The 13,993-nt window shown below is 28.8% G+C and overlaps 1 long non-coding RNA gene across 1 annotated transcript in view; it reads left to right on the top strand.

Annotated features, from left to right (window-relative positions):
- The first annotated feature begins 452 nt into the window (after positions 1 to 452).
- LOC126552906 (uncharacterized) overlaps positions 453 to 13,993 on the top strand; it is a 76,192-nt gene continuing 62,651 nt past the window's right edge. Inside the window, exon 1 of the long non-coding RNA XR_007606358.1 lies at positions 453 to 1,046. This is a non-coding gene — a long non-coding RNA (uncharacterized LOC126552906). The remainder of the gene's footprint in view (positions 1,047 to 13,993) is intronic.

The following is a 13,993-nucleotide window of genomic DNA, read 5'->3' as shown; positions in this document are numbered from 1 at the left end:
ATAATAACGATGCGAAATACGCGTATTTACGTACACATCAGATGCTCGTCGGAAAATACTCGCAACGACGGTATTGCAATAATTAGCTTTTTAGTCCTTCGAACACGACGACGTCGCGATGCACATATTAGGCCGGGTACACACCTCCCACGCGTATTATCGTACAGACCGTGCGAGAGCACACGGCGACGTCCTGTGACGTCCATCGGTCTGATACGTACAATATATATATATTATAATAACGTCGTGTCACACATCAACATCATACACACGAGACTATATAATATATATATGCATTATTATTATGTATATTATTCGTACATAAACCTGCGCGGCGAGCGACGGTGCGTGCGTGCGTGCGTGACGCACTTTGGAAATCGTTATCGTGGCAACGAGAGGCGACACCTGTGTGTGCACATAGACGCGCGTAGGTTATAACAGGTAGGTAGGTGGTACGTACGCGAGATATTATTATAATATTCATGCCCGTGTACAGGTAAAATATATAGTATCGAAACGCACCGTCTCTATTTCTGCGCACGTACACAACGATATTATGATATATATATATAATAATGTTGTTATTATTATTATCGTCGTCGTCGTACCTATGTGTGTCTTGTCGCGGTCACCGGCGCCGCAGCAGCCCGCAATGCAGTTTTCGCACGACGCGCGTCTCGTCTCTGCGTGCTCGCCGCGTCCGGCACCGTTTTGCGTACCTACCGTCGGCGTCGTACCGCGGTCGATCAAGACCGACCAAAGTGCAGGAATCATCGTTGAAATCATCGGATTTACCAGCGGCGCTCGCGAGACACACCACGACGTTATTGTGCGAAATTGTGTTTTTTTTTTTTATTTTTGAGTTCGGTTATCGGCGAAAACGGTTTAATTTTTTTTTCTTGTTTTTGCGATTATTTCCAATTACACCTTTACCACGTGTGTCCGTTTGTGCGTGTGCGAGTGCACGTGCTTCACGATCACGGGGTGCATCGTACCTGCTGTGTATTAGATAATGTAGCTGCTCGTCCGTCCTCTTCGCCTCTTCGGTAAGTATAAACTTTATACAGTCGTCGTGTGTATCGCAAGCGTCTGCAACATTATACGCGAAAGTAACATTTTATAATCGTTATTACGTCTGCGAATCGAAGAATACGTTTATGCATATTATTATATTGTTCTTTCGTTCGCGTGAGTTAATTTTCTTTTCAAACACACACGCCCGTCATCGCCACCGACGAACCACTGCGCGTCCGTCTTTTGCACGCGGCGAATATACTATTATAATTATTATTAGTTCTGTGTAATATATTATATTATATTATCATCGTTTCAAAGCAATCGTTTGAAATACACATACTCATCGCTCTTTGTCGTTTAAAATATACGACACGTGTGTCGTGTTTTTACGATTCGATTTCATTGTACTATCGTGTGAGTGTGTGTGTGTGTTCGCGTATGAACTCATTAATAAGACAATCGTTGTATAAAATATATGTGTAATGGGTAAAAACGCCGGATACTGCCGTGTGCAAGTTCAGCTATCTACAGAACTTGTTCGCGCAGTATACAAATTAAACATTAAAGCGACACGCGAGCGTGCGTTTTCAATGGAAACTTTTCATTTGCACTTCAAATATTGACGGAGAAGATATTGTAGAAGTTTTTTAAGTTAAAAAAAAAAATATGCACGTTTCTCAAAAAAAATAAAATAAAAAGAGATCAAATGAAGATTGTACCGTGACATAATTTAAAGTCAAAAGTCCAAATCGTGTTGTAAACTGTATAGTATAAAGATAACAAGCGTACACGAATACCTACATAATTGCAGAAACACCGCGTTTTCAAAAAATAAAAATCTCCGCGCCGTAGTCGTTATAAATAATTATGTATTATTAAATTGAATGCGTCCGAGCTGTTGAATGCGTATTGAAGTTAGAATGGAGACGGGGCTCTATCGGATAAGGGTTTCGAATAGGTATGTTTCGGTGGTATATTGTGGTGAAATGACGTTGCAGGGAAGGGTTATTGCTCCATAACAATCATGACCCTTGGGAATGTATATATGAATACGAATTCGACTAAAACCCGATACAGGTATTTTTCACCACGAACAGTTAAATTATTGTTCCCCCAAAGAGTATATAGACGGATGACAAAAAATAATAATATATTATAATTATTACGGATGTGTGAATAATATATAGAAATACACTACACAAAACCTCATTACCGCGCGCGCATATTTATTAACATTATTGTAGCCAGCAGATAACGGTATTAACTCCATACATTAAATGGATATTTTCCGACCGGAATTTAAACCGTCAACAACTCTTCTCGTTCAGAGCAAAATATAATTATAAATTATAATAATATTAATGTAATGTGTTCAGCGTTCAACACGTCTAGTCGAACGCTCGGCCACTCCGGTTTTAACCCCGCCACGGTCGTCCCCATAGACCGGACGGAAAATAATAATATAATAATATATGGTCGTATAATATGTGAACTCACAAAATTTGTATTATTATACCCACTATCTCGTCCCCCTGTGCCGTTCGATTTTTCTCTTTTATCTCATTTACACCGATTCCGCGATGATACCGTCGACTTATCGGCTATCGGAAATTTATTAACCGATTTCCCGACGAGCAGCTCCGTTTTTACCCGAAATCGGATAAAAACAAATAAGATTTTCTTCCGAATCAGATAACTGCAAAATATGTTCTTTCCGTTTTCGTCTTGTAGCCAAACGTAACGATTTTGATATTCTCGAAATGCTTTAACCACTTTTAAAAATATTTACTTAAACACTATCAAAATGCATTATAAATAGCTATAATTACTTATATGCTTACAAAATAATTGAATTATGTTAATTATTATTAGTTTTAATGTTTTATTCCGATTTATTTTCACGTTAGCTAACATCGCAAATACGGAGTATTTTGTCCAATCAAGACTATCCACTCACTTAGACACAAAGTAAGGTGAGAAATCGTGATAATACATATTTAAAAACTATATCTCGTAAAGTTATTGTAATCAAAAAATTTAATCCGAAATTTATTCTTACGATAAGTAATACTTACCTACGTGAAAATCGAAAGACAACTAGATCAGAGTACCAACACAATATTTTATTTTAAATAAATTAGCAATAGACAAACTAATTAAGAAATAATAATCATATATAAAAATGACATTTTTTTAACTTATTAAGTGCTAATGTAATATAATACATTTTACTAATTTAATATTTTATTTTATTGAACTCCGCCTATTACTATGTCTGCTGTTTATAATTATAATAAATATTTATCATTTGTATTAAATAATTCATTAACTACGCTTATCTTTATTTATCCTTTAATAATGCATTTATTCAAATTATGATTTTTAAATTACTCATTTGAATTTTGATTTAAAAATATAATTTTTTTTTTTTTGTTTTGTTTTTAATCATCAGCTTTACAATAAAAAGCAAAAAAGGATGGTTTCATTTGAACAATAGAAGTTAAGACCACCACAAGACACTGCTTAAATGTCATAAAAATGTATGCATAAACAAAAAAAAAATGCATAATTTTGCAGTAATTTCAGTAGCCACTATAAAAGAAAAAAGTCACATTAATAATATTATACAGTAACAGTGTAGCAATTAAAATTATTGCCCCCCGTCCCTTTAACTGTGAGGTAAATCCCCCAGGCTCCAATATATACAGTTCGTATTTGAACTGTAACAGGCAATGAGGCAACAATGCAGAACAATAATACATAGTTTAAAAAACTATACCGAACAAGTGAGTTCGTGAGGTTTTTGGTGGATTATCCTTGAAAATTTTTTGAAAAACTACTAAAAATACCAAGAATGTCAAAGTTATTCGTATTCATACGAAAGTGGAAAGTTTCCTTTACGCCATATTCCTATAATGTAAATACAATATTATGATACATAATTAAGAACCAATTTTTTCTAATAAAATTTCTCTTAATACTGTGTATAAGACATAACATCACATAATTATATTTCCTAAGACCTGGTTATACCACGTTTCCCGCAAATGTATCTTTTGAAAACGTGCTCGGAATATACGGCAATGAGATCAGTTCTGCTCGCAAGACAAACAGGATATAGTGCAACACTATAGCAGTACTTTACTAAATTCATGGCATTGCAGACGTTGCAGTAGACGGTCTTGGACATCGTATAATTCATTTTTTTTTCATTTAATTAGAAATTAAATTTAGTATATATATATACAATTATCATAATTATAGTTATTTCTCTTGAAAGCAATATTTAGAGGGCTCCCAGTTTGTATAATATTAAAGATCGGTAAAAAAATACATTGTGCATTAACAAAATCAACCGTTCACAATCATAATGAATATATGACTACATTTTTAAACCCGACTGCTGGACGGATTTTCAAATGCAGATTTTTCCAGGTACCGCACCGTCTATACTTTTTATTTAATATTTATTTTGTAATGCATATTAGTATATTGTGTTAAACAAGTGCAGATAGGGTAGGTACAATATAATATAATATAGCTAGATACTTATATTTTTCTAATATCTTATACATTATGGCAATTAAATAGGTATAGGTAAAAGGTAATTATATATTTTAATCTGTATTCTGAAAAATAAAACTTAAGATTGAATTCACAGAAATCATAAAAAAAATTAACCAATCATATTTTAGGCATCATATTATTCATTACATCATTATTTCATCGTTTATTTATTAATCATAAAAAAATAATAAAAACTGGCATGTTTCAATTCAATATACTTTATTTTTTTGTTAAAATTCAATTTAAAAAACAATATTACTACCTACTTGAAAATATAAAAAAACACATTAAGTTACATGTTAGTATATGTAATATTATGGTACCTACGTTTGGACACGATAATCTATGTATAATATATAAAATATTTGTATATTATATACTTTTTTATATAAGTTATATATAATTTTATGAATTAAAAAATCCATACATTATGAAGATGAATAAACACTAGAAAGCTATAACAATGTTGACTTCATGAATTCGTGAACTTTAACAATGTATATTGTATATCAATAAAAAAACACCAAGTACTTATATGAGTAGTGAGTACGCATGATAATTAATTGGAGTGCAATCTAAGAGAATATTAAAAATTTATCTAGAAATTTCCAAATACCTATTATTTTTAGTTATTTCAATTATTATTTTAATTAATCAAATTATCATGTTTGAATATTATTAAATATTTTTAATACATATCTAGAATAATATAATTATAAAATATTATATAAATGTATTTATTTATTATCATGTATTACCTATAGCTTATATGATTCTTACTTGACAAAAGGTATCTAATTTTATAATTTTAATTCTCAAACATGATATCTGTTATGGTACCAAACATTGTTTTTATGTTAATACAAAATAAGTAAAATGCTTAATTTGTGTTACATATTTTTGTTATCGACGGGAATCCCGTTAAAATGTATTATTTTTTTAAATTATATCAATACAAAAAAATAAATAATCAAACAATAGCATTGTAAGTGAAAAATAAAAGTTTACTTTAATAAATCTGGAATATATAAAACTACTAAGTGTAAGCAAGAAGTTAGCTGCTAAAAATATTATAATTTAAAATATATCATAAAAAATAATACCTATATAAGTAATTCATATATAATATATATATACTTATATAAAAAAAAAACATAAATCAATATTTCTTAAATCAATTTATTTTAAATGATTTATATTGTTATATACATTTTTTACTCTAAAACAATCATACATTCATAGGCCTAATAGATAACATTTTTGTATACCTATTTCTTATACACATTTTTATATCACCAGACGTAGAGGCCGCTGTAGAATAATAATCTTTAAAAATACAATTTTATTTATAAGTCTTTCTTTTGTCCATTGACTTCTTTAACTAAATATAAAAATGTAAACATTTTTTTAAAATATTATAAAATAATCTCAATTATAATATTATGTCAAACACTATACTATTATTACGTGTTAAAATCATATTGTTTAATATTGTATTAACCAATCTGGCAATGTTACATAGGTAGGTAATGATATAAAATTGAATATTATACCGACATTCTGCTAATATCGCAAAACCGAATAACCAAAATTGTATTAATTTATTTGTACCGACATGATATTTTATAGTGCGTTAACTATACATTAATAGATATGTATAATGAAGTTAAAATGAATTTTTAAACAATGATACCTGTATTTTTAATACCAATAGCAACTCAAACTATCACTAAGGAAACGATCATCAGTGACCCATGGAATGTAAAATTTCAAAGTGTTTTAACGTCATCATAGCTGTTTATAGCACTGTACCTGCGTGAAAACGTACAAATAGGTAATTTAAATATTCTAAAACTAATCTCTTGTGTGTAGTCCTGTACAAATGAAAAATACATTTTGACACTTTGTACAGCTTCATCGATATACAAAATATTTATGCAAACAATATTATTCCAAAAACATTCTGTGAATACAGCCGCTTAGATAGATATATACGATTAATATAAACGGGCGCACATTAGAGGATTAAGAAGTTAAATCTGCTCAAAACACATTTTTTTCATCAGTTTATCGAGAATGTTTCAAAAGTTTCTACGATTTATGCTCTTTGAATCACATAAATAAAACTAAAATCGTTATTTTATGGGTGAATACATAACAGTTCGTCAAGATTTAAACTTCAGAGATTCATAAAAAATATCTGTTGAATTGCAGACAATTTTTTTTTTAATAATCCATGCAAGTAAAACATTTAAAAATGTTATATTAAATAGCCTTAGCCTAGCTTTAGGTTTAAATAAATTACGAAATAATTTTCAAATGTTTGCTTTTTCGACGAATTTTTAAAACTTTAAACACAAAAAAAATATCATGAATAAACATTTGCATATTAACATTTAGTGAGTTTTTAAGTATCTACTTATTTTAATAACTGGAAAATACTATAAATATTAGGGAAAATAGGAATTTGTAAGAAAAACTAGTTATTAATAAAATAAATTTTGTTAAAATTAAAATTTGTTATTTATGATAAATGTTTGTGTTTTATCCAAATTTCAATCGCAATAAAATATGAAAATCTATTTTGTCAAAAACTAGTTTTTCTTACAAATTTTCCCTAATATTTTAGTATTTTCCATTTATTAAAAAAAGTTTTTGAAATTTTTAACTTTTTATTCTTCCCCATACGAATATATTATCAAAGTACCACTATGATTCACTTTCACACCAAAAATGTATTTAAGTTGAAAATTGAAATACTTTTAAAATACAAGAGAAAAAATCTAAAAAATACACATCATAGTAAAATCAATAATACATCCATCGCTCCACTCTACAGAATCTAAATAAAGATTTGTTTAAAATAATAAAGCATGTATATTAGTTATGAATTTTTTTTTCGAATATTTACAATATTTTAACTACAACAAATTAACAATTTCAAGCCATTCTAATGGGCACATAAATAGAACATCACAAAAATAAACGATTAAATTGTAAATACGTATTCCAACAACTATGACAACTATACGTTAATATTTGTTGTTCATAATATATATGATGATGGAAAAATTAAAATTATATTTTGAATTAGCTAGGCAGTTGTTGGAGGGGTGAAACCAAGGGTCATTATGTCGTGATTTATATGAATTTCTCCACCCCGTGAGAAATAGTCATGTATACGCCATTGAATACGAGTATGTAGACTATATAGATATTATAATATAAATGTTGTGCTCGGACAATATACGATTACAGTCGTCATGGGTTTTACATCTCATCATTTTGTGACGTGGAAGTAATTTCGAAATAATGGTCGAAAAGCAATAAAAAAAAAAAAATAATAATAAAAGTCTGTGAAAATCGTCTACGCAGAAAATACGTCGATACGATTCTCAAAATCAGCAAACTAAACCCACTGCAAATGCGGTGAAAACGGTTCTATTTTATTTTTTACTACTTAGGTACCTATATACAATGATATATATATATATACACACATATTTTATTATATAGGTTCGTGTGCCTGTTAACGGTCGTTTCGGAAAAATAAAACAAATCGCTTCTTTACCGTTTTCATTATTCATTAAAAACAAATCCGTTTCAATCTTTGAAAAAAAAAAATGCAAATATTGCGACTATCGTGCTGAATCTTAATTCCCAACAATACATATTATATTAATATTTCGATGTATTAACTATTATTATATAATTTCAAACGCTACAGCTCCTTAGTTGACTTTGTGCCACGTTTTTTGGTCCATGATAAAATATAAGTTTATCTTATAGCAATTTAATAATATACGTACCCCTTAGCCCTTACCTCTATGACAATCGGTTACCATTTCGTTGATTTTCGTTGATTGAGTCGTGATCAGTATATTTTATAATATAAGTAGATAGTTTAATACAAGGCAAACTAGATACTATAATATATTTTCAGTTTATATTTCCATCGTGGCATCATACTTTGTTATTTTATCATGTTTTGCTCGACCATTGTAATTTTAATTTACATCGTTTGGTGGATTACGTGGTCAAAGGTTTGGTCAATAATATGCGTAATCGTTTTAATCAAACTAATTTTAATAAGAAAATAATGTAGATATCACGAATCCTTAATAAATCTTCTGTAATTGGTCGTGGCAAAGCAGTAGGGGTTTCGAGGAAATTGTACTATTTTTTTTACACGGTATGGTCGTAAATAAATATATTTTATCAACCACAGGGTTTGGAATCAGGTCTGATCTATAGTGCTAATGTTTTAAAAAAAAATCTAAAATTTGAAATGCTTATAAATAACTTAAAATTAATCTAAATATTTTAGAAATTAAATTTTTACAGAAAATGATTATATTTAAATAAAATTAGAATATTGTAAAATCCGTTTGAGAAAAAATTATTATTTCATGATAGAATATCCAATTTCGTTCAAGTATCAATTTTAATGACTCAAATGTATGCTCAACTGTTTTTTTTTTTAATTTTCAATAAAAAAAAAAAATTATAAAGAACCTATTGTATTACATTTTCAATTTTAAAAGGAAATATAAAAATTAAAAATATTATGAATTTAAAAATTGGTTATTTTGATTAATTATGTACAATTTGCAAAACTTAAAACGAGTTAATAATAAAATTTGTAATCTTATTTACAACATTTTTAATTTTATCAGATATTTTATAAGTAATCTTGTATTATATATTTTTAAACTTTTTTACTCACTTACAACAAATTAATAATTCATAAATCAAAAAAATTCAAAAATGAAATTCATATCATGCCTAAAAAAAACGTATACAAATGTTTTAGGAAAATTCAGAAATCTGAATGTTAAGAGTTATCCGTTTTGAATTACAATATAAAAATTGGATTTGTCACAATAAATTGGTTATACGTATGAATTTCCTTATTTGTTTTTTATTATTTTTTTCCAGTTATTTAGTTACTTATTATATCCAATTTGCTACCAGAAATCAACCTCACAGTAGTTGATGATTAAAACACTTAACTATATATAATGTAATAAAAAAAATAATATACTATATATTATTGTCATTAGATCTTTGAAAGCTTTAGTTCTCGTTACTTAATAACATCAATATCTACAAGTACCACAAAACCTTAAGTTAAATAGACAAAATATAATATTAATAAATTATCATATTATACTAATACCAAGAAAAAAAACTTTTTTAAAACTATAATATATTTTTTACTACCCAATTAATAAAATTAGCATAGTTCAGAATTTTTATTATAAATTTTAGTACGAACGAACAAGTAAATTCATTGATTACATTGATGTAAGTATGGCTTAAAATACTTTTATAATACATTTTCATTGAACTTGAACATCACCTCCTTTTTTATAACACATAAATTAGAACCAAAAAAAAAATATATTTAATTTTGATAAAATTACCGTTCCTGCAGATATAGTGAAACCCAAACCTATATGCAATACATTAATTATAAAATACCATGTTGTATCTACCTGCTCAAGACTTTGACTCAACTATCGCACATAAGACGTAATTTGCAGTGACCGAGCACTTTTGTCGGAACAATTCTAGATTTTTTTTTTAAATGTATTATTATCATTGTTTTTACTCTATTCGGTACAATTTTTCAGTAGAAACTCTAGGAAATCGATAGCCGTGTGATTAAAATTCAACTTCAAAAACGTAATATATTATTCTTGTAACCCGAAATGTTAGTTCGCTTAGTGCCTCGAATAGTGGAATAGTGTGACAAGCAGCCACAGCGCTGCCGTGGGCGGTAATCGGTCGACTTTCAAAAGTCACTTTGTCAACATCCACCGAAATACCAAACCGGGATACATAAATTGTACAATAAACGCGCACGTTCTCTGTTTTAAAGTTTAATTTCAAATTAAACGTCACTCCACACGTTCGCTAAGCAAAGTGCCTATACATTTTATGCATTAAAGTAGGTGTATGTAATACGTATCGCAATGCCCTCGTAATCAGCTGCAGCCTGCAGCAATAATATTATTACTACAACAATATACATAATTAAATAATTTATGTATTATACAGACGTATATAGTATTAAATAAATTATGTTTCACCAAATGACTTGATTGTATGGCTTCAAAATACATTGATATTCATTATTCATATTTTTTTTTAAAATATGATGAATTTTGATTTTGCAGGACATCTGAAAAAACATTACCAATAAACAAACAATACAAATTCTGAAATTAGTACATAAGTAATATTATTTCTGAGGATACTCACTTCATGAAAGTCCCCCTTTTATTTTGTTTTAGCATTTTACAGATGAATTTGTTGGCTTACAAAAAACGAATATTTTTTTTTTTTTACAGAGTAGGTAATCATTGATGGTTAGGTACTGAAAATAAAACAGTTATTATAATTGGATAAAATTTTAGATCTGTGTTTCATATTAATTGGTCAAAACAACCCAAATTACTTGTGTGAAAAATCTGTGTAGTTAACATTTAATGGAGTTTAAGAAAGGGTAAATCCAGTGACATTACTTAATTTATCACGGCAACGCTATAGTTCATAAATGTTAATAATTATATAGTTAAAATGTAGGCAATTTTCCGGTATATATCAGTATACTTTGATAAGACATCAAAAATTTAATTTATTTGAATAGAGATTATAAATTATTCATTTTTAATTAAAATAAGAAATAACTTAAGTATTCTTTATAGTATATATGTTACATTAGTTATCTAGTAAAAATAATTAAAAACTTGGTGTTTTTGAAAAAAATAAAATGTCAATTCTGGGTCATAAAATTGTTTTTACTCCTACGACTGAAAATCTGCACTGACGTCCTCATAATACTATAATGATGTAGTAGCGATGTTTTCATAAACTATAAACTATAAAGCTACCGTTCTAGAATTTATTCAAGTATCAACAAACGGAGAGATATTTTGTAATTTGCGTTTTAATAGTAATTGTTCAAAGCAACATATAGTGTACAAATGTTGGTCAACGTTGTTTATCGACCCATATCAAGCTATAAACTTAATACTATTACACACACAGATTGCCTATCTATTATACATTTTTCAAACTCAAAATTGTCAACATTATGGAATAATTGACTTGACAACAAAACTTTAACCGGATAAAAAATGAGTATACCTCTATATTTATCATTTGTTATTATTATTATCACGACTCGTTAATAATTGGTATGTTTTTATAAAGAAACAACTAAAAATGCGCGTATTCTACATTTGATAAACAGGGGTCTGTAACTGACTGTTCAAGAGTTGATTAAATATGTATTTTTACTTATTTAATATTTTAATTGTAATATTCAACAGTGTTATAGTGTAACTTAAAACATAATTTTTTGAAAATACTATTATATAATATGTACTAGAGAGTTGTAGCTGATTCCACTCTACACCTACTTAGAATTTAACGTGATTTGTAAAATGTAACCATTCGGTATATTTCTTTTTTAAATAACGAAGGTCTTAACAAAGAACTCATAGTCATAGATAATGCGCTATGACGCAAAACGTGTTCACCGTTCAGGCACATATTTTTGTAAAATTATTTGGAAACGACATGCTACGAAATTAAAAAACTCAATATTATATTATCCGAACGGGTACTTGATTAATTTTGTTCTTTAACCCGAACGATCCCGGTGACACCGACTAAGATAATAATAATATTTTCTCGGCGTTGTCGATGCTGCAGCTGCCGTTCCGCAGCTTTAATAAATCGTCGTCCGCAAATAATAGGACGTCGTAGACAGAAAACCGCGACTTGCGACTGCTAACAGTACAGGTGTACCTGTGCACGTGCAATGCTATTATAATAATAACTATTATACTAAAATCGTATTATGTTTTTATTGTGTACGTGACATTTCCGGGACTCATTATCGCGCGTGTCTGTGTCGGGTACATACCGGAGGAAACTCACCGAGTTATGCATGCTAAGGTATGTATAATATAATATTATTGTGAACGATAAACCGGTATGGATAGGAGATAGGACGTATATAATAATAATATTAACGGAAACAAATTTGAGTACAGTTTAATATATATATATTAATAATTTTGTATACTTGCCTCTCGAAAATGCTTCTCTTTATTGGATGTTCGAAATCTCGGTAACCGGAGAACGTCAACAATTATATTTCGTTATTTTAATGGTTTATTGATCAAATTTATACATTTCTTCGAAAATATGATTATCCATAACGATACACATGTGTTTGATTTGTTTTGAAATTTCACTTTTAGTGTTCACATTCAGCAGAAAATATAATTATTCAAAATTGTTTCCAGTTTTATCTTACAATAAATTACAGATAGGTTTAATAATACGTCGTTGCGATCAATTCAATCCAACTGCTGCTTTGTTTAATACTTTCAATTATATAAATATAAAGACATTTGTATTTTTTTTTAAAAATAACTGGCATGCAATTATGTGATTACAAAAAACAATTATACTAGCCATATTTATTTAAAATGTGTACCTACTTTGTTATTTTTACGCATTACTTCAATGAATAAAAACCTTATTCGATATAAATACCTATAACATATTTTTGCATTATTGATGAAAAGAACTTTTGACATGAAGTATTATTGACGAATGACGAATTGTCTTTTTATATCCATCAAATGTTTTTGGCCAATTGTCCTAGATTCCTCAAAAAAAGTTAAAACTTTTGAAACTCATACAATTTACATAATACATATATATAACTACATCATATGTATATTAGTAAATAAATTTAATAGATAACCTAAACTTATAATGTATATACTTAAATACATAATAATAGGTAATTTTAAGTTCATGTGTCTGGGTTTTTAGTTTTATATTTCGTTGCTATGTAGTTAAGGATATGAACTGTTATAGGAGGTATACTATTAGGTATACCTACAGTTACTTTAAATGCAAAACTTTCGGTATCTTCGGAAAATCGTGTGCTGTTTTGCGATCAAATTGTATTTAATTTGTTTATTTATACATATACGGAAAATATATATACGCTCCGTAAATGGAGTTTTATGAAAAAAAAACAGATTTAAAAGCGCTACCAGCTCTAGTCTTTGGTTATAATAATATACATATTGTTCTATTCGGATAAAAAACTGAATTCTCGAACGGTAACACATATTATAAACGTACGCCAACTATACAGCTACAATCGCATTGACCGGGACTGATTTGCACAGTGCGTTTCGGTGTCGCATTGTTCCTACTTCCTGGCACGACATAATATAATGTGTCGCATAAAGGCAGTGACGGACGATTCTGTACATTATTCTGTTCGTGCAAACGTCATACTGTTACCTGGTAGCCGCAACTCACTATACGGCTATAGGACACACGTTACTACTATTCCGATTTGCATGAT

The sequence above is a fragment of the Aphis gossypii genome, chromosome X (genome assembly GCF_020184175.1).
Source record: "Aphis gossypii isolate Hap1 chromosome X, ASM2018417v2, whole genome shotgun sequence".
Taxonomy (NCBI): Eukaryota; Metazoa; Arthropoda; class Insecta; order Hemiptera; family Aphididae; genus Aphis; species Aphis gossypii.
Note: the sequence above shows the minus strand (reverse complement) of the source record. Positions and strands in the feature narration are given on the sequence as shown.